Source organism: Lithobates pipiens, unplaced genomic scaffold, assembly GCF_037356315.1.
Source record: "Lithobates pipiens isolate NorthernLeopardFrog02 unplaced genomic scaffold, aLitPip1_a1.2 Scaffold_13, whole genome shotgun sequence".
In the NCBI taxonomy this organism is placed as follows: Eukaryota; Metazoa; Chordata; class Amphibia; order Anura; family Ranidae; genus Lithobates; species Lithobates pipiens.
In genome coordinates this window covers 383,338,728-383,361,291 of record NW_027507718.1, presented here as the reverse complement: position 1 = coordinate 383,361,291, position 22,564 = coordinate 383,338,728, and the positions used below count along the sequence as shown (strand labels likewise).

The 22,564-nt window shown below is 42.4% G+C and overlaps 1 protein-coding gene across 2 annotated transcripts in view; it reads right to left on the bottom strand.

Annotated features, from left to right (window-relative positions):
* WWC2 (WW and C2 domain containing 2) overlaps positions 1-22,564 on the bottom strand; it is a 289,038-nt gene that overhangs the window by 226,851 nt on the left and 39,623 nt on the right. The gene's annotated exons all lie outside the window — the stretch shown is intronic.

The following is a 22,564-nucleotide window of genomic DNA, read 5'->3' as shown; positions in this document are numbered from 1 at the left end:
ATTTTTTCAACTTTCCACCTAATAAATTTTCTGCCCTTGTTGTTTCAACTTTGGATAGTAAAACATTTTTTTTTCTGCCAGCAAATACCTTATACAGCCCACTTCCTGGTTTCTTGTCTGGTAAAAAGCCTAGGCTTATGACATCATGCATAGCTCTCTCTCACTCTCCAGAGAGTGTGGCAGCAAGGGAGTGGGGAGGACTCATAGGAGGGCCAATCAGAGCTGCAGAGCTGGAGGGGCTGGATGAGGGCAGATTTAACAGGAGACTGCAAAGATCTAAGAAATGTGCAGGCAAGCAGAGGTCTGTCTGTGTATGATAGATAGATATAGATCGATCGATCGATCGATCTATCGTGTGTGTGTGTGTGTGTGTGTGTGTGTGTGTGTGTGTGTGTGTGTGTGTGTGTGTGTGTGTGTGTGTGTGTGTGTGTGTGTGTGCCCCTCCACGTGTCAGTGCAAATCCAGGAAGTTAACAGGCATCAGCTTCAGCTGCCCACAGTTAAAATGGATGCAGCCAGACTTAGTGAAGGGATATTTCTGCAGCATATTTGGCAAGTACAGAATCACAGTATATATAAAATAATATGCAAAGTGTTTGGAGGGAAGCTTCAGAATGGCAAAGATGATTTTATTACAGATTAGGTGAGCAGACTGCAGTTCCTCTAACTAAAAACATGCTACAAAATGTGTAGGCGTACATTCCTGCTGCTGGGTTTGAAAGCTGCCGCCACCAAGGCTGTACTGCACACTTTATTGACCCCTATTGGTGGCGGCAACTATTGGTAGTTCACAAAGTAGGTAGTCACTGGCTGTGCGAACAGCCATGAATAGCTGTGGCCATCAAGCCTGTAATAGGCTAGCTAGATGCTCACAGCTGTCAAACAAGAATCAGAGCCCTGCCTCTGGGGTTTGCACTGTGGCAGAACGCCTAACACTTTTAGGCGTTTTTACATTTGACAGTGGTCACTGAACCTCCACTGATAATGCCTTCATAGGTTTTTCTTTTAAGAATGACGTAGCTATCTTTGTTGAGGCACTATGCAGACTCCGTATCTACTTCCAAGGCCCAGAGATCACGCAGTTATGTAAACCATGGTGCCTGGAGAGTTCTTGGCAGTTTTCACAAATATTTGACATAGATTAGCTCATGCAGTGGCTTCTCACCTTGTTACTTGCTACAAGGTTACAATGTTAGAGTTTGATCACAGAAGAGAGGAGACAGAGGAAGTGCCAACTCCTGCCTGCAGCAGACTGATGGAATCGTCTCAGCCTAGGCAAAAATCACTCATCTGGCAAGAACAGCTTTTCTGAAAAAACACACTTTGCCCCTGTACACACGGTCGGAGATTTCGACAACCAAATCCGTCGGATTTTGTCCGTCGGATCTTGTCCGAAACTGTTGCATACACACGGTCGGACTAAGTTGTCGAAAAATCCGATCTTTCAGAACGTGATGACGTAATTTCGTTACGATGGGACTACATTCAGGCTAGTAGCCAATAGCTTTGATGTAGGAATTTGATCTGAGCATGTGTGGCACTTGGTCCGATCAAAATTCTCTACACATGATCGGAGTATGTCCGATCAAACCAGTTGGTCGGAAAATATTTCCAACAAGTTGGAAAATTGGGTCCGACGGATATTCCGACGGAATCAGTCCGATGCATACCACACACAGTCGGATTATCCGACAACACGGTCCGATAGGACACATTCCGACGGATTCTCCGATCGTGTGTACAAGGGCTTTGGCTGTATGTTGTGTTATGTCAGAAATGGGAGACACCCTCACATAACAATCTATATTGTTCATCCAATATATATGTCAGTCTGCAATAGATGTACCCTAACAATTGCTCTGTCATATAACACTTTTTTTCTACATTATCTAATGGAGTGGTTAATAAAAGAACACTGTCGTCTCTAAAGCTGGGAGGGTGACCAATATGCAAATCACTCAAACCAGAGACATTCAGAATTATTTTTGTCTGCACACTCTGCATCAATGGGTGTCATTAACAGTAACTCCAAAAATGCAGTCACTGATAATACTCATATACTGTACTTTAAAAGTGATCCCGTCACCACAAAAAAATTAAAATAAAAGAAGTTTATCCATAATTTTTTGCAGCGGTGGGCAGCATGTTTAATCTTTACTCTGGGTGGGCCCTGTGGTTTCTCCTGCCCAACCCTACATCACTACACTGGCAGAGATGCACAAGAACCCAGTGTTGTCCCGCAGGGTGGGGAGGTGGATGCAATCTTATGTATATTTTAGGCCCCAAAATGGAGCTTACACCAGGTTTCCTTTCCTGGCATGTGTCCGTGAACATGGTAGTTGGTATTAACGTTAACCTGTTGCTTTGGTATTAGGCAAAAAGCAGTTTCATTGTCAATTTCAGTCATGTAAATGGTAACCAGATCAAAGCTACAAAACATACTTCGAGTATAAAATTGAGCAAATCCCCTGCACAGCATTTGCTCTTCTGTAACGCTGAACGTTCCATTATACTTTATACGAGCTGCAAAAATAGTATCAAATCTTACCACACACAATAAAACAACTTAGTATCTCCTAATGCTTAGATCCATTTAATAAACACTAATATTCATTCATTTTCATGCTTGGCCTGCAGCTGTTACTATGACCTTGAGGGGCAAAGGTTCCTGCAGTACTATGATTAAGATTAGGAGCTCTATTAGCACGACAGAGGTACAAACCACAAATAGTGCGTATATTCATTATACACATCATTTACTTAAATGAAACGTCCTCCTAATTACTGCCTTTGAGTGAACGGGAATATTTCATCTACCTAGATTTTGCAGTAATTATCACAATCTTCTGGAAATAAAGGTCAAAGGGTAAATTCTCATTAATGCTAAATACCAGGTACTGAAGAAGCAAATCACTTTAACAAGTTTTAAATTACAAAAACACAGTATTTTCATTAAATTATAATTAAAGGCATGCAATGATAGACATGTCTTTAACAAAGGGGGTAAAAATGAAGGTAAACAGTGGTTGGAACTTTTTTCTTTTTAACAATGTGATTTTTTACTTACAAGCACTTTCCACCTTTAAATTGTTATCACCCATAACATGCATATACTTTGTTCATAAAATGTTTATGTAACAAATGCTATGGGGATGCAAAGATACAAGTGTTATTGACTGATAACTGCAGGAGAGACGGAGAAAACATTTTCTCTTGTCCGCAGCAGACCGATGACATTTTCTCTATGCACTTCAAGAGGGTGAGGCCCCTTACACAAGAGCGGTCAGATCGGGTTCACCTGTCAGTCAGTTCACCTGTCAACTGCTCTAGCCAGTGCTCCAACTTTCTGGCAACCACGGTTGGAGTAATGGCTGGTTTAAAATTTGCCACAGATGTGTCCCGTGCTTTTTTTTTTTTTTTTTTAGAAGGGAAGCAACACGTTTATCAATGGCATCCTTCAGGATGCCCATGTCCTCAAATGCCAAGTCAGTATTGCGAAAAACCTGGGAAAATCTAACTTTGGCCTTTTGTTCCATACATGCGTCCTCAAAAGGAAACCTTCCCTTAAGAGATTTTGAGAAAAACTGAGCCCTTTCTGGTTCCTTCCATTCTCGCCTGACAGCCTCAGAGGACTGTGTACTGGAAAAATTCTGTTTAGTTTCTTCCAAGCCCTCAAACATCTTATCATGCAGGGAAAGATCAATGATCTTCCTGTATGCCAAGAGTGATATGAATGGTCTTAATTCATCCACTTCATCCAGAGATATCTAAATGCTCTTCTTTCCGACACCTCCTTGTCCTCATCCCGAGGCTTTGAGTGAACTAGCCTTGCTTATGGCTTCCACGGTCTGGCTTGACTCCCTGATTGGAGTGCCGGGGGTTTGTCCAAAAAGGAGAGGAATGATTGGAAAGTAAAGTATCGGCAAGTTCCTTCTGGAAGGAGACTAAAAGCTCTGAGCTATGTGGCGGTTTTACTTTTCGCTGCTCGTGCTTCACTAAGTCCGCTATGCAGTCCTTGCACAGGGTCTTGGTCCAGCTCTCTTTAAAAGAGACACTTAGCAGGAAGGGCACATTTTCTTAAAAGAGGTAGGGGTCGTTTTTTTCCCTGTGCCTTCTGTAATTAAAATCAGAAAAGCACCCCATTAGGACAAAGCATTACCCCCCCCCCCCCAAAAAAGAAAAAAAAAAAAAAGGAGGGGGGAGAGACCATCCAAACCATGTCCCCTCAAGAGGGAACCAAAGGGACATGGAACAAGCTCCCCCTTCCCCAAACTACAGTCACCAGGGGAAGGCGGAGGAAAAAAGAAAAGCCCCACGGTAAAAAGATCTGGGGCTTCTGCCCAAGCTTATCTGGGCTGGGCTGGCATTTGTGGCTCCTGTTCCTGCCATCGCTGCTAGCTATGTCAACTCCATACTGCAGCTGAAGTAGCCGATCTGCTGTCAGTTTTTTTTTTTTTAAACTCCCAGTCTCCTCACCGCTGTAAAGACTGGAAGTCTATGCCAGCCAGGGCCTACGCCTGCCTTCACAGGCCAGATCCAGAAGCCATGCGCCCGGCCGGAAGTTCCACCCCTTCCAGAAATGACGTCACCCGCCATCCAGACTCGGGACAAAAACGGAGACCTGGGAAGCCCCAGCTCCATGCTCCAGGAAGGGGGTAGACTCTCCCGGCCATCCCCTGCTCGGCGAGCGCTCAGAAGAAGGGGAGGAGTTCCGGAGCGTTCCCCACCCGTCTGGGGGGGAAGCTGGGATTGCCCAGAGGAACGCAAAGTCCAATATGGAGAAAAAAAAAAATTTAAGGTGAGCCATGCACCCACACGCAGGACCTCTGCCTGGAAAGAGCACGGCCCACCAACAGTTCCTCGCAGCACTTTCACCATGGCGGAGGAAACAATACAACTGAAGCCATGGTGGAAGGGGGCTGCCTTAAAAGGAATTATTCGCAGTGTTTCCTGGGAAGTTGGGTGGAGCTATGCTCTCTCCAGGTGCTGTCCTGAAAGACGCTTTGAGAAAAATGTAGTTAAACCAGTTACTGCATATTAGACATCAAAAATGGTAAACGCGAAGGTCCGATTCACATTTGTTTTGATGTTGCATGAAAATGCATGTCAGGTAGAAATACCATTCTTTCTTATGAGTGTTATTCCCATCTACATACTGCCGTTTAGTGGGAAAGAGAAGAGGGAAACACTTGAGGCCCATTCATACCTACACATGTGCATTACCATGCAAGCTGCATGCGCATGAAACAGTGTAAATCCAGCCTAAGTAAATTAAGTCAATCATCCAGCATATGTCAATCTACAATAGATGACAATAAATGAGCTTCACACATAGTACAGGAAAGGAAAAACTGTGGCATGAATACTTTATGTGTTGCTTAAATGCTGGATTTGGCTTTCGGGTACAATCATTTTTATTGTAATAAGCATAACATTTTGACAAACATTCACCCACGCAGGGGTACAGCACAATGGACATAGCAGGAAAGCGTGGGCTGGGGAAGTCCGATCAAAGAACTTTTATGAATAATAAATGTCCACTGGGCGACCTAGTGGGATGGATTTGGGCTTTCAATTGTGTGTTTATAGTACATGTTTGCAATCCATACACATTTCTCCATATTGTATCCCTTTAAACACTCTGCAAGTACAGAAAGATACCATTACCTGGTGATCACTAAATTTTCCACTGTCCGCCACCTTTAATTTTTTTTTTACTTACAACCATACACATGCTTTGTTCCTTAACGTCCATTAAACAATTGGCACTGTGCTATAGTACAAAGGTTTGTTTGAAACCTAGCTAGCTAAGAAATGTTTGCCAATCTTTTTCCTATTTTAAATGAAAACATGAAACTGTGGTGGCAATTGATGGAAACCACCTTAAAAAGGAGAAGTATTGCCAAAGCTGGTTTGGCTGTACTTCTCATGTAGATCACAGAGGTGCAGTTCTTTCTGCACTCCTGTGATCCAATTTCAGCTGATAGCAAGCTAAAGTCCGCTGTCAGTTGAAGTCACAGAGCCGGTCCGAGCTTGGTCAAGATCGGGTCAATGAAGTCTGCATCCACCCACATGCCTAGACAGGTACCACTGAGAGCCTGAGTTGGCCACTCCCACCCCGATTTCCCCCCCCCCCACCACAGCCCAGCGCTCCAGAGAGTGAGTGTGGCAGAGCAGAGAGCCCTGAGAACCGAGCAAGCAGTGGTATTTGATCACTCGGTCACAGTATGAGAGCCAGCAGGGGACAGATGCAGCATTAGACCAGACCAATGCTGCATCCGACTAGGGAAGTATGAATCTGCAAAAAAAAAAATCCATAATTATTTTTTAGTTCCATTTCATGCCTGTGTTATTTGAACATGAAATTATTTCTGATTGGATTTCAAAATCCAATCAGAAAATGCTTTGCATTCACTAAGAAAATGCAGTGTGACCTCCACTAAGCACAGAATGGCAGTTGCCTGGTATGGAACTGGGAAGCTAGCAGCAACCACTGTAGTGCCTACTACAGTGATTTTCAGCTTGCATGGGGATCTACCAGGTGTGTCACATACGTACATACATTGGTCCAAGCCAGACCATACATAAGAGGGGTCTTCAAGAAGTTTGCGCACTATAATATATTATAGTAGCAGTCACTGGCTTGCTGGGACTGGGGGTTTCCCAGCAACCAGTGACGTTGCGTGTGTTTGCGCCCCGCCTCACTCTCAGTCTTCTGTTACAAGGCGAGACGTCACGTGCATGCTTCGCCCTGCCCCCTGCTACTCAAGGTTCCCATTTTTCTGTCACAAGAGTCCCCAGCCGGGTGTGACATCAGGGGCATGCTCCGCCCCATCCCCCTGCTACTCGGGGCTCCCGACTCCTGTCCTGACTCTCACTTGCGAGATATATCTCGCAGCTCTCCGCCCCACTGCAGCTTGTGCTGACTACTCCTGAGCTCAAGGTATGGGGGGGCACATGTTTCCTAAGCTGCACACTGATGGGCATAATTTGTTAAGGGGCACTCTGATGGCCATAGTTTGTTAAGGGGCACACTGATCGGCATAATTTGTTGTGCCCACCAGAGTGCCCCTTAACATAAAATGTGCCCATCAGCATGCTACTTATTTGCTCTGATCGGCATATTTTATTTTAAGAGAAACGCTAATAGGCACATTTTATGCTAAGGATCACATGGATGGGCACATTTTGTTATGCCCATCAGAGTGTCTCTTAACATAAAATATAAAAAACGTGGGAGGGGGGGCGGTGTTTCACATTTTCGCCCTGGGCACCAAATGGCCTTGTCCCAGCACTGGCTGTAATCACCATGTCAGATGTCACAAGTCGGATGGTTAGGACGAGGATCCCACTTTGATCAAAACTTCAATGATATTCAATGGGCTGGAGTAGGACCAAAGTTGGACCAAAGCAGTGCAGGAAACTTTTTCAAAGTCGGACCAGTTAAGACGGCTCTCATAGGGAACCATTGATTTACACACATCATGTGACATGTGCTTCCAAAGTCGCAGTATGTGTCATACCAGTGTGAACCCAGCCTCAACGTTGGACCGACTTGTGTCGGACCAGTTAAGATAAGATGGCTCTCATAGGGAATCAGGCCGGGTTCACACTTTTACGATAAACGCTCCGACATTGGGAACTCATGTCGCATTACCTGTGAAAAGCAATGTTTCCCTATAAGAGTGGTCTTAACTGGTCCGACACAAGTCAGTCCGACTTTGAAAATGCTCCCTGAACTACTCTGGTCCGACTTTGATCCTACTTCAGCCCATTGAAGATCACTGAAGAAGTCAGATCAAGGTTGGCTCGCGGTCTTAACTGATCTGACTTTGGCATGCAACGCCAAATTAATGCCTTCGGTCCGGCATGGATTTTAAGGGGAACCCCCATAAACGGGTATAGGGGTTTGTGCTTTTTCAATGTATATCACTTTTTATAGGTAATAAAATGATTGTAGTTTAACTCATTAAGGTGTGTGGAGATCTGTTTTGATTTAGCCGTCTTAACTGGTCCGACACAAGTCTATCCGAGTTTGGAAAAGGTTACTGCACTACTTTGGTCAGACTTTGGTCCTATTTCAGCCTATTGAATATCATTGAAGTCAGATCAAAGTAGGATCCTTGTCCTAACCATCTGAATTGTGACATCTGACATGGAAATTACAGCAGCAGTAAAAAGGAATTTATGTCACACTGGGATTGTTTTGATTGGTCAAAGGACAAGTCGTACTGTCTCAAATTCGGAGCAAAATCTTATCTTGTTCATTCAAGTCAGATGGAAGTAGGACTGATGTGGCAGGGCAAAGTAGGATGACAGTCGTACAACAGTCGTGTTGTACCAGTGTGAACCCGACCTTAGGCCGGTTCACACTTGAGTAAAATACGCTCTGACTTTGAGAGCACATCACATGACATAATGGTTAAGAAATGGTGTTGCGCTCCGACTACATAAATCTAATTAAATTAACATGTACTCAAGTGACAACCAAAACAGTAATAAACTAAAGTGTGGAACTGTATGTTTAAATAAACTCAGACAATGTGCATAAATATTAAAGTGCAATACACCAGGTCACATTGTGCGCTTGACAAAAAACTTGATATGAGAAATCCTCTATAGATGACAGTGAGATAATATTAAGTATATATCCGAATATATAGATGATATGACAAAAAAAAAAAAAAAAAAACCTGAGTGTCGTTATAAAAGTGCAAAACAGATCAAAGAATACACAAAATACTAATAATCCATGTGTAGTGTGTCACGTGTCTGAACAAAATACTAATAGTCCATAAGCAGTGAAATGTGTGTTTGAGCAAAAATTCCAAAAACACAAATAAGGTGAACTATAGTTATATAGAGAGCATATCCATTTAATGATAAAATGCGTCCATTTGGTGATCAACAAAGCAGTATCCTGCGTGCTCCAAAGGCAGGGGGTGGATTCCACCAGTGCTCCTATCCGTATAATATCCTCACACTAGGTGCAGTAATTACCTTACCTTACTGCTGTAAGGTAAACAGCATTTCCAAAGTGACGCTTGTTGTCCAATGTAGGTTCAGTAGGTGATGTAATCCTGGACTCTCATTCACCGTGGGCACGTTGTAACATGCAGAGAAAGCAAGGGGAACACTCCAATAGTGAAGTACGTATTCACAATTTATTGGGTATAAAACGAAGGTAAGGTACTCACATTTAAAACAATAATAAAAGCACAACTTAAACGAACGCGTGTCACGTTCGCGCTTCCGGACGTCACTTCCGGTGTCCTTACTGGCCAGTAAGGACACCGGAAGTGACGTCCGGAAGCGCGAACGTGACACGCGTTCGTTTAAGTTGTGCTTTTATTATTGTTTTAAATGTGAGTACCTTACCTTCGTTTTATACCCAATAAATTGTGAATACGTACTTCACTATTGGAGTGTTCCCCTTGCTTTCTCTGCATGTTACAACGTGCCCACGGTGAATGAGAGTCCAGGATTACATCACCTACTGAACCTACATTGGACAACAAGCGTCACTTTGGAAATGCTGTTTACCTTACAGCAGTAAGGTAAGGTAATTACTGCACCTAGTGTGAGGATATTATACGGATAGGAGCACTGGTGGAATCCACCCCCTGCCTTTGGAGCACGCAGGATACTGCTTTGTTGATCACCAAATGGACGCATTTTATCATTAAATGGATATGCTCTCTATATAACTATAGTTCACCTTATTTGTGTTTTTGGAATTTTTGCTCAAACACACATTTCACTGCTTATGGACTATTAGTATTTTGTTCAGACACGTGACACACTACACATGGATTATTAGTATTTTGTGTATTCTTTGATCTGTTTTGCACTTTTATAACGACACTCAGGTTTTTTTTTTTTTTTTTTGTCATATCATCTATATATTCGGATATATACTTAATATTATCTCACTGTCATCTATAGAGGATTTCTCATATCAAGTTTTTTGTCAAGCGCACAATGTGACCTGGTGTATTGCACTTTAATATTTATGCACATTGTCTGAGTTTATTTAAACATACAGTTCCACACTTTAGTTTATTACTGTTTTGGTTGTCACTTGAGTACATGTTAATTTAATTAGATTTATGTAGTCGGAGCGCAACACCATTTCTTAACCATTATTGCTTAATCTGGGGAGGGTGTATACCCCTGCCGGTGTTTTGCTGCAACCCCACTAGTTTTAGGACACATTGGTAGGCGCGAGAATACTTTTACTCTCACATCACATGACATGTACAAATTAATGGTTCCCTACGAGAGCCGTCTTAACTGGGCCAACACAAGTTGGTCTCACTTCAGAAAAGCTTCCTGCACTACTTTGGTCTGACTTTGGTTAGTTTTCTGCACATTCAATATCATTGAAAGTCGGATTCTCGTCCTAACCATCCAACTTGTGACATGGTGATTACAGCAGCAGGAAAAGGAATTTATGTCACACTGGGATTGTTCTGATTGGTCAAAAGACAAGTTGGAGCAAATTTGTATCCCGTTCATTCAAGTCGGATGGAAGTAGTACCAATGTAGGACCGGTGTCGCAGGGCAAGGTATGACGACATTCGTGTGGTACCAGTGTGAACCCGGCCATACTCTTACAATGAATGGCACTGTAGAGATGTCTAGTAATACGCCATATACAAGATGGCTCTGCCTTTTAAATTTGGCTTCTGGGCAGCCTTATGTTTAGGGATGCCTTTAGATCCTAATGGTGGGACCATTAGCTCCAATAAATTCAAATGGATTAAAATATAGCAAATGTGCAAACATTCATGTAAATCTACATTTAGCACAGCACTGGTTATATAACTCTATGCAGACCCAGGGATAGTGCATATACAGCTCCGAGACTGACTTCCAGTACTCAGGGATCAATGAACATCTTGCCTTAATCATTCTTTATATTACATAATAAACTAGCACAAGGTATTTATTTATATTCCTATAAGATGCCAGAGGCACATGATGTATTTCACACTGCTCTACCACAGACTGTTTTACTAAACCTCTAAATGCCACATTTATTTTATTACAACTTAAATGATGGAAATAATTATGGGAATAGCATGAAGTGTTCCAAACTACATGCTGAAAACCTGCACAAGCAGTGCTCTGGCATGAGCCTTTTTAAATTCCTTAACAGTAACAGTTTAAAGCAGACCTAGCTTTTCGTTTTCTACTTTTGAGAATATTGCTCCTTCCCCCTCCTTTCACGAAATCTCAGATTGATTTTTTTTTTTTTATTTATATTTAATACCTTTTCTCACCCAGATGAAAATGCCACCATCTGCCCACAAGCTTCTGGAATACTCATATCGTGCACCCCAGGAGTCTTTGGGTCAATCGACCCCTTTCACACTGAGGCGTTTTCAGGCACATTTGAGCTAAAAATAGCACCTGAAAACGGCTCCCCTGGAGTCCTCAGTGTGAAAGACCGAGTGCTTTCACAATGAGGGGATGCGCTGGCAGGACGTTATGGGTGCTTTGACACTGAGGCATTGTCGTTACCGTCCTTTTAACCTCCACGAGCGACCGAAAAAGGGTTAAACCCGCCCGCAAAGTGCTGCATTGATTTCTATGGGCAGGGGCACTTTAGGAGCGGTTTATAGACCGCTCCTACATCGCTGCAAAGATGCTGCTTGCAGGACATTTTTTACCATCCTGCAAGCGCACCGCTCCAGTCTGAAAGCACACTTGGGCTTTCACATTGGAGAAACAGGCGAGGCGCATTACAGTCACTATTTTTAGTGCTGTAGCCCCTGTAAAGCGCCTCAGTGTGAAAGCAGTCTAAAAAAAAATTGAAATGAATGGGCAGCCCAGCCGAACCACCGGCAAAGCACCACTGCAGCGGGTCATTTTAACACTTTTTTGACCACTAGCGGGGGTTAAAAGCGTCCCGCTAGTGGCCGAAAACCTCTGCAAAGACTACAGTAAAGCGTCACTAAAAATAGCGGTGTTTTATCTTCAACACCCGCCCCAGTGTGAAAGCGGGGGGGGGGGGGGTGGCCATCTCTTCCTAGTTTTTGCAGCTGCCCACAACCACCCCTCCTTATCAATACACGCCATGACACATGCACTTCATCAGAGGGGCTGGCTGCAGGAACCCAGAAGGGGCAGCTGGCTCCCGATAATGTAAGCAAAAAAGATGACTGAGTCCCCCCCGCTGCTAAGTGCCAGATTACAGCAGAGCCAACCTGAATTCGACTGATGTGTAAACTTCAACTGATGGGACAAGGTGGAGAGTTGGGGCAGTGACGTCACAATCTTCACTTCGTCAAATTAAAGAATGCCTTGTACTCACCCAGGAAAATATAAGGCGTTCAATAAATGGTGCCAGACGTGGTGGCTACTACAGTGATTTTCTTACTTACATTGGTCCAAGCTAGACCAAAGTAACTACGCAAAAAAAAAAAAAATCCATAACTGAAATTCAGATTTAAAAAATGTATTGTTAAAAAGCGGACAAGGACAATTAAAAGAGAGAACTGATTTTACCTATGCAAGTAGTGCAACTGATTTATGAAAAGGGAAATAATAGGAACAAGGCAAACCTCTAAAAAGTTTATAGTGGATATAAAGAATCCTATACTGTTGGAAACTGAAAGTCTGCCATTGCAGACATCCTTCCAAAAATGCTAGTTAACTGGCTGTCTGGGGTTGGAATACTTTAAGTCGCTGACATGAGACAAGCATGCAGAGTAGAAAAGTCAGCCTGGTGTCGAAAATGACAGGAGACAAATACCTGCCTAACAGCAGTGCAGCTAGCATATTTAGAAGAAGAGGCTGACAATGGTAGGATTTTTGGACAATACATTGGTTGAGCTTTCTAGAATTATGAGCCACAGAATACACGCAATTCAAGGGACACCAACAGGAAAGGTTACTTTGTCATTACTACAGAAATCAGGAAAGGAATTTCTATCTTATTAATAGCCATTTGCCAGCATCCAAATATCCTTATAAAAAGAATTTAGCAATTTAAATAAATTTTCCCTTTCCTGCTACCTACCTTTTTAACATGTTGTGGTATCCACCCAAATCTGGTTAATGGAATCTAAGCAATTCTTTTTCTAAACAGATGTAAATCCTGAATCTATTCTTTGCTACATACTGTATCTGCCAATTACAGGAGAAGTTCACCTTCGGGAATAGGTTACATGTTCCAACCCATTTTAGGGTTGGCGCATGCAACATTTTCTTGCTTCTGCAACCAATCAGACTGAGCCCTCTGTGTGAAAGCAGTTCAGGGAGAAGTTACCCATACTGCTTTCACTTTTTTAAAAAAGCGTGGCCATGCTGGGCACTGCAAGTGAATCAACTACAAGTACCAACATCCTTTTCGGCTGTTGGCTTGTTGTTCTCAATGAACTACCACGGAGCTGTTAAGCGCTCTGGTAGTTCATGGATTCTTCCGGTCAGTGTGAAACTGCCTGCCTGTATGATGTATGGGCAGACAGCTTACATTGACAGTCTGCAGGAGTCCTGCATGGCACCAGCAATATGCTGATCACTGGTGCAATGCTTTCCAGGCTCCTTTAACTGCAAAAAATGTGCATTTATTATTTTTTATCTTAAAGTTGAACTTATCCTTTAATTGGAAAAAAAATATATGATTTTTGAATTGCATGTAAAATTTTATATCTTGGGGTACAGTACAAGGCAAAGGCTGAGTATTCATATACCCTGGAATATTAGGCTCATACCTGCAGATGATTGTACACTGGCAAAGCTTTTGAAGACATGCCTCCCTGTGCACCTGCCCCATAACCCTACCCCACTCCATGAATCCTCATTTTCTTTAGAAAGCAATGCAGAATAACCAAGAAATAGAAAGGGGAGTGGCCTGTATCCATTGCATACATTGACTTTCTAAGCAAGACAAAATTCCTCTCATCTGTGTACAGGACACCGGCAGAGTATTCATAGACCCTGGGATGTCCCCATGCAATAAGTGAGAAGGTTGGGCAATGACTAGGCAAACAGAACTGTGTCTGCAAGCCCAACAAGGGTCCATAGACCCAGCTTCAGAGCACCACTGCAAGAACCTTGAGGCTGAAAGCGCTTAATCCACAGAAGACTGGATGTCTACCTGGTAGAACTTTAAAGGGGAAGTATGGGTTTGTTTGTTTTTCCCCATTATGCTTACCTAGGTGGATGCTGCACCTGTCCTGCGGCGTCTCTGCACTGAGAACCGAGCCATCGAACACTGCAGACAGCTTGGTTCTCTCGGCTCTCTGACTGTCAATCAGCAGCTCTCCTGCTCTGCTCCTCCACACTCATTTGAGCACTGAGCTGTGGAGGGGGCGGGGAGCGGCCATCTCAGAGGCTCGCTGAGAGGCTGAGACAGCCATCAGTTCAGGCACCTGGTAGATCCAGACTTCCAAAGTTGGGATGACTCAGTGCCTGGACTGATCTGTGTGACATCAGCAGAGAGCGGACTTCAGACCACTCTCTGCTGAAAATGGGTTACATGAGTGCAAAACGAATTGCACTCCTGTGTGACCCATAGGAGTCCAGCCAAACAAGCTCCGGCTGGACTTTTCCTTTAAAAATGTATAAACAGCAAATAGTAGCCTTACAAAGCTGGGCTACAGAGGTCTTGTGCCAGAATACCCAGGAAACCTCCACTGACCTGGTGGAGTGGGCATGTAAAAGTACAGGAGGAGATCTGTCCTTTAGTGTGTAAGCGCTAGTGGTCAGATGTCTTATCCATCGAGTAGACTTGGAAGCAGGCGGTCCCTTGCGAGATGCCAAAGACAGGAGAAATATTGAATCCATCTTCCTTATAGAAGCTGTTGCTTTGAGGTAGGCTCTTAAGGCTCTATGTCCAGGCAAAATAGAACAGTTTCCTTTGGGTGCTCTGGAGCAGGGAAATAAGGATGCCAGGACTATGTCTTTACTGATGAAAGCCTGATACCATCTTGGGAAGAAGGGATAAACCTTGGACAGAACACAAATGAGGACTGCAAATTGACAGACGTGATAGCAACCAAAAGGACCATTTTGCAGGAGAGGTCAACAAGAGGATATCGCTGAAGGGTTTAAAGGGTGGTTAAGAGCAGCCAAGGCTTAAAACCAGTCCTTTTTTAGAGTGCTTAAGGTCCAGTTCTGGTCAATATTTTATTATTAAAAAGTCAGAATGTGAGGCACAGAGTAATCTGTGGTCTTGAAATATCTGTGCCCACACCAAGGGATATAAGTGGCTTTTTTTTTTTTTTTTTTAGCAAGGTAGGAATGACAGAATCAGAGACCAATCTGTCTTTTAAGATCTGGCTTCAATAGCCATGCCTTTAACCACTTCATCCCTGGAAGATTTTACCCCATTCTTGACCAGAGCATTTTTGCGATTTGGCACTGCGTCAATTTAGCTGACAATTGCACGATCATGTGACGTGGTACCCAAACAAAATTGACGTCCTTTTTTTCCCCACAAATAGAGCTTTCTTTTGATGGTATTTGATCACCTCTGCCTTTTTTTTTTATTGTTTGCACTATTAGGCTCCATGCACACTGAAGCTCAAAAAAGCTTTTTCTGGACTCCAGATTGCTGGCAGAAAATGCTGGTTGAAAAACGTGCTTTTAACAGCGTTTTGTACTAGCGTTTATGAGCGTTTTTTTGTACTAGCTACTTGTTTATGAGCGTTTATTAGCGTTAGCATTTATGGGCATTTTTAGAGGACACTCCAAAAATCCCACAGTGCATTCCATACTCCCACAATGCATTGAAAAAAATAGAACCCCGAACGCTAATTAACACGTGTTTATGAGCGTTTATGCGCGCTTGTCATTTTTTGGGGGTGAAAAACGGCACTTTGAACGCAAATTTCCAGGGTTCAGAAAAAAGCCCATAAACTCCACTGCTGTGTGCATGGACACATAGGCTAACACAGAATGGAGTTTATGTGCTTTTAATAAAAAAAAATGCCCAAATGCCAATAAACTGCAGTTTATGAGCTCCAGTGTGCATGGAGCCTAAAGACAATTTTGAAAAAAAAAAAGCAATATTTTTTACTTTTTGCCATAATAAATATCCCCCAAAAAAAAAAATATTTACTGCCTCTACTGTGGTATTAGAAGACAGTAAAGGAGTTGATAGAAGAATCTAAAAAGGTAAAAAAGGTAAAATAATAAACTAATTAAGCTAAGGGAAAAGAGGTCCATCACCTTAGGACAATTTAAAAAATGTAGGCCTTTTAGCGTGGGGTAGTTGTAGGGTAGGAGCCCAGGGGCTATGAAAACTCAATGTGTAGCCTATACTATAGGATTAAAATAACAGTTTGGTGCTGGTAATACATTCCTGGACCCAGTCATACCTAACCAGAACATACTGTATATGTTTATCTTATTTTTTTATTTTTTGTTACAAGTGAAATAAAACACAAATTGTCTCAAATTTTGGCTATTCTTGCTCGAATAAGAAAAAGAAAGTCACTCTATCAACCTGCTACCAATAGAAAACCCAATCTTTCCTTTCACCAAAAAAAAGCGCAATATGAAATTTACTCCTATAGTAAACAAAAGAATATGCCAGTTAAAGTGAACCTTAACCCGTAAATGTTACTCTCTATTCCACCTCCTCTCCCTTTTTTCCACACATTAAATGCTTTTTACTTCCGGAATCCTGGCCTAGGTGAGGATGATGCATTCCGCCACCTGTTGCCTCCTGGGGTGTTCAAGTCACATTCAAGGAGTACGTTATTCAGCGCAATAGCCCACACAGGCCTGTGGCATATCGTACTTCCCTGCATGTGCACAGACCACAACAGGTCTTTTCCAGTACCCACAGACCTGGCCGATTTGCACATGCATGAGCTTTGAAATCCAAGGTGGTAGAGCGGGAACAAAATGACCAAGAGGAACTTTGGGCATGAATAACGTCAGCACAGATTCCATGGACTTATAAGTATACATTTTGTAATTTATATACTGCAACAGTTATTAGGAATTAGAAAAGATATTACCAATGTAAGTTACTTTTTAAAATAGTTTTTGAACTGGCCAGTTAAGGAAGAAGGCAAGCATAAATGGAATAGTGATTAAAAAAAAATCACCTGTAACAAAAACAATATGTTTTGATTTAACGGCCTTTTTTTGCAATGATGCATATGCATGAGCCCGTATAACAATGCATAAACGTCTGGAATGTAACAGTACAACCTATCCAAACAATTCAAAGTTCAGGAATGGGTCATTAATGCAACAACAAAATGAAGAAAAGGAAAAGAATTCCTTCTTCACTGCTCTGTACCTTTTGCTCACTGCCCAGGTATACCGTAGATCCGTAAAGGACAGAGTGTTAGGAGCAGGGCTGTTTTTCTCAGGAAATATGTAGAAACCCCCCCCCCCCCCCCAGTCACCCTTCGTCTCTGGGCCTACTCATCTCCGAGCACCATCCCTTGGTTCCACCCCACCTCTCAGTACCGCATCTTTCAGAGAATACAGAAGTATCATATATGTACCAGTGCTTTTAAGATTCGGGCATCTTTTTATAGATGTATATATTTTTTGTATTTCACTGTACTTGGTGAGGTTGTGCTGATTAAGTTACATTTAATACAGAAGTATCAATTTGTGATACTCAGTAATTTCTATGGAATTAGTTAATAACAAGAGAGATAGTAAAACAAATCACTTGCAATGAGCAACAATAGACCCCCCCCCCCCCCCCCAGAAACAATAAATGCCTCACACAGCAATAGACCCCCCCCCCAGCAAAAATGTACCCCCCACAACAAAGACCCCCTAATAATAACAGATCTCTCAGCAGCCAGCAAACAATAGACCTCTCCCTCAACAGTGCATACTGCCCAGAAACAAGTGACCCCATCCCCCACAAGATAAGACCCCCCCACCAGAAACAGCAGACTAACCCAGCAACGATAGACCCCCAAACGCAACAATGTATCACCCTGCAGCCAGCATCAATAGACGCTCCGGCACACCCCAGCACACCTTGCCATTACATACATTCAGGGCTGAAAAAAGCCCTGGTTAGACGTACTCTGGCAGTGCTCTCATTGTAGCACGTGAAAATATTTCAAATTAGTTGCTCTGTTACACACACAGAAATACAAAAAAAAAAAACATTATTTTTATATTGTATTTATAAGAACTTTCTCATATTGTTTACACATGCAAGCGATCTAGTGATAACAACCCAATAATACTCATTAGAACTGTTAACATAAAACCAAAACCGCTCAGCATCAAAAGGAATGTAATAAACCCCATTGGGTTCTGAGAATCTGATTAGATATGCAATGTGTGTTTAAATATATAGCTATACCAAAGCTACAAATGCTGCTGTGCCAGTCAATGCACAAGGCCTGACAACCTTCATCCACTATAGCTGCTGATGTAGAACTCGGCTATCGGAGCACACTGAATCGTGTTCAGCTTCTTGCCATTTACCATTTATTCAACACCTAAATATATTCATTGGAACTAACTGTAGCTGAAATTCAAAGGCCCAGATTTCTCCTTTGAACATATCAATGTGTTTTTTTACAGTGACTAAGAAATTCAGCTCCATTTTACAATATTGTTTTACTTTAGCTAGCAACAGACATAAGGTGATGATGGTCTGAAGACTCCATAATACCTGATCCCTTTGTGTATATTCATGGCATACTCATTCTACAATCATTGGTGCAAAGTGTGCATGATTAGCTACTCAATAAGTAGCATTCTATGGACATTTGATCTTTTGCTCACTGTAACTTCAACAGAAAGTCCAAAAAGTAAAACCATTCCTCAGAGGAACGCGGAGGCTATCTCCTTCTGAAACGTATTCCTTTATTTTGCTGAAACACTGGCGTTAGTCATTTTTGAGTCACTAATTTGGAACAACTATGCACATGCATACTTGCTCTGGGTTAGTGACTAAAGCTGGAAATACACCGATAGTTACAGAAAAAAAGAATAAATCTCCCGCTGTGGCTATTGTACTTTGACAGCAGGCTGTCAGAAACCTGAAAAGCGATTGCATATGATTGGATACAGTCGCTGGCTGGCTTGGAATGTTCCATCAGGGTCCTTCAACAAAGGTAAATCGAACGATTGACTTGTAGAGCAAAGCAGGGCCACCCATTCACTTGGCATGAATGCTGTGAATTTTTCTAAATAATAATCAAACCCTCTTTTACCACTTTCTGTCCACCTGCCATGTACTGGGGACGGGCGGCCACTGAAGGCAAAGTGATGTACCTGCAAGTCGCTGCCTACTATCAGGCCTTGTGGTCTGATGAAACAAAGATCTCTTTGGCCTGAATGGCAGGAGTCATGTCTGGAGGAAACCAGGCACCACTCATCCCCTGGCCAATACCATCCCTACAGCATGGTGGTGGCAGCATCATGCTGCAGAGATGTTTTTCAGTGGCAGGAACTGGGAGACTAGTTAGGATCAAGGGAAAGATGAATGCAGCAATGTACAGAGATATCCTTGGTGAAAACCTGCTCCAGAGCGCTCTGGACCTCAGACTGGGGCGAAGGTTCATCTTCCAACATGACAACTACCCTAAGCACACAGCCAAGATAACAAAGGAGTGGCTACGGGACAACTCAATGTCCTTGAGTGGCCCAGCCAGAGCCCAAACTTGAACCCAATTGAACATCTCTGGAGAGATTTGAAAATGGCTATGCACCGACTCTCCCCACCCAACCTCATGGAGCTTGAGAGGTCCTGCAAAAAGGGAATGGGATAAACTGCCCAAAAAAAGTGTGTCAAGCTTGTAGCATCATACTCAAAAAGACTTGAGGCTGTAAAAGGTGCTTCAACAAAGTATTGAGCAAAGGCTGTGAATACTTATTGTACATGTGATTTGTTTGGTTTTTCATTTTTAATATATTTGCAAAGATTTCAAACAACTTCTTTCACATTGTTATTATGGGGTACGGTTTTTAGATTTTTGAATAAAATAATGAATTTAGGGCCGGTTCACACAGCGAGGCGATGCGAGGCGACACGGCTCGCCTCGCTCCCGCAAGTCGCCCCCGTTCTGTACAATGGAACCGTTCTGAGAGGAGCGACTCGAGTCGCTCCGACTCAGAAAAAAGGTTCCTGTACTACTTCTGGGCGACTTCGGGGGCGACTTGCATTGACTTCTATACAGAAGTCCTCTGCAAGTCGCCGCTGAGGTCCCCGCAGGTCGCGGCGAGGCAAGTCGGAGACGCCTCGCCGCGCCTCGCTGTGTGAACCGGCCCTTAATCTATTTTGGAATAAATCTGTAACATACAAAAAAATGCGAAAGAAGTGAAGCGCTATAAATACTTTCCGGATGCACTGCATACCATAGTTGGTAGATGCTATAAATTTCACTCAAACTACTCAACATACACTTATTTGGACTTTTTTATATGAAAAACGTGTAGCAGAATAAATTTAGGCCATAATTTATGAAGAATATTTTTTTATTAGATATGTTTTATAGCAGAAAGTAAAAAACTGTTTTTTTTTGTTTTTTTATTAAAATGTTGGTCCTTTTTGCTTATATCACAAAAAATGAAAAACCCAGTGGTGATCAAATACCACCAAAAGAAAGTTCTATTTGTGTGAAAAAAATTCTATAAAATTGGTTTGGGTACAGCATTGATTGACGCAATTACTAGTTAAAGTAGCGCAGTACCAAATAGCAAACAATGGCTTGGTCATGAAGGGAGCAAAATCTTCCGGTTGAGGTGGGTATATGTTGGTGAGACTTTCCCTCGCTTCCCATTCACCCATCACCTGGATAGGAAGTGAGGTTAAATCTTGGCAACAAACGCCAACAGCAAACAAATGCCTCTTTTTAATTAAAATGTAGATGGTTTAGAGACACAAATTTCTCTTCACTTCCTGTGCCGATACCAGCCTGTGCTTTTTATCTGCTCTTGGACTTCATCAATAAGTTTGCATATACAGTATTTTTCCTTTGAAGAGCATCTCCTATAATGGTTCCGCATTCAGAAATGTAACAAACATAACAAGTATTCCACACCAGAACCTTCTATCCCTGGCAGATGGAGCAGTTATACGATTCCACACTGCTGTGCAACGCAGTTTGGTTCCAGTTGATAGCTTTAAACAATACAACACAACACAGATTCTTTGATTTAGTCTTCCAGAGGACATATCTTACACTGAATATGGCCCTTAGGGAACATGGTTTCCCTTTTAGACTTAACTTTCAAAGATTATTATTTACTGCTTACATATTCACAGACATGCAAGGGTCTCGGAGAAAATAAAATAAAAATTTTAACTATGAAAAGCAATTAAATGCTCAACGGAAGGTACGTAGTTTTCCAAACCAAAGCCGCAGCTTGTATATTTGCCTTCTTCTACAAGATTTGTTTTGCATTAGGTCGAAAGGTGTAGGTTACGTTGCTGGCGCTCTTTCCAGTGGGTCTGTGTGAAGAACAGCTTGGTATATTATGAGCAAGGTGACAGGGTATTAATCACACATTACCGCTTTGGGTTTCTACACTGTAACTGTACAGTCTTTCAGTAATCAGATTTAGCAAATAGTTTCCTTTCAAAGCAGCAAAATGTGACTTCAAGTATTTTGTTTTCCTTTATGCTTCAGTGAGCAACTGCAATTAGAATCTTCATAAAACATGTGGTGTGGTACAGAGAGGCCAGCACATTTTAAGGCCTGATGCCATCTCAAGTGTAAAGATACCCATTCTCAGCTGACAGCCTCCCGCTAATGAGTACAGGGACTACATGAACACTCTCATCCAGGCTCATCACAAGTTCACAGGGTTAGGAAAGGAAAGAAAAAACATGTCATTTATTTTCAGTAAAGTGAAAACCATTTTAGAAATTCTTAGGACTAGCTCACAAGAGGTGATCTTTAAGGTGGACCCAGTATGCAAAATTTTAAATTCTGCTACAAATACAATGGCTGCAGTAAAGCTGAAATGGAATGTTCAGTGAACGTCACACATACCCATAGCTCCCAACTGTCCCTGATTTCGAGGGACTGTCCCTGATTTGGAACAATGTCCCTCTTTCCTCCTCATTTGTCCCTCGTTTCCCAGGAATAAACCTTTGATCCAATTTCTAAAATTGCTGAATTTGTAAATTTCAAAAGCCAGTAAAAATAAATAGTAGTGGTAGAAAAAAAAAAAAAAAAAAAACACTGAAGGTCTTAACTAATTCTTTTTGTACAAGTCTCCCTCAAGGGGCATGTTCTATGCTTACATCCTTTTGCTAATATGTGTCCCTTATTCACAGTGGGGAGGTATGCATACCCTTCACAAGAAATGCCATAGGTTCCTGCCTCCACATTGCCAAGAAGACCTATTTTATCACTCTCATTAACGCCCTTCCATCTAATCCATAACAACTCTTCTCTAAAGCCTAGTACACGAGCTGAATGTCAGGCGGCATCGGGCAGTTTAATAGAAACCGGCCAACATTCGGCCCGTATGTACTGCAGCTGGTCAGACCGAAGCTGGCTGTTCGCCCGGATTCTGTCAATGGGGCATGATCAAAAAAGGTCTGCTGACCAGCTCCTGATCAGCGATCTCAGCCAATCACTGACCAAAGTGTTCTGGTGGGGACA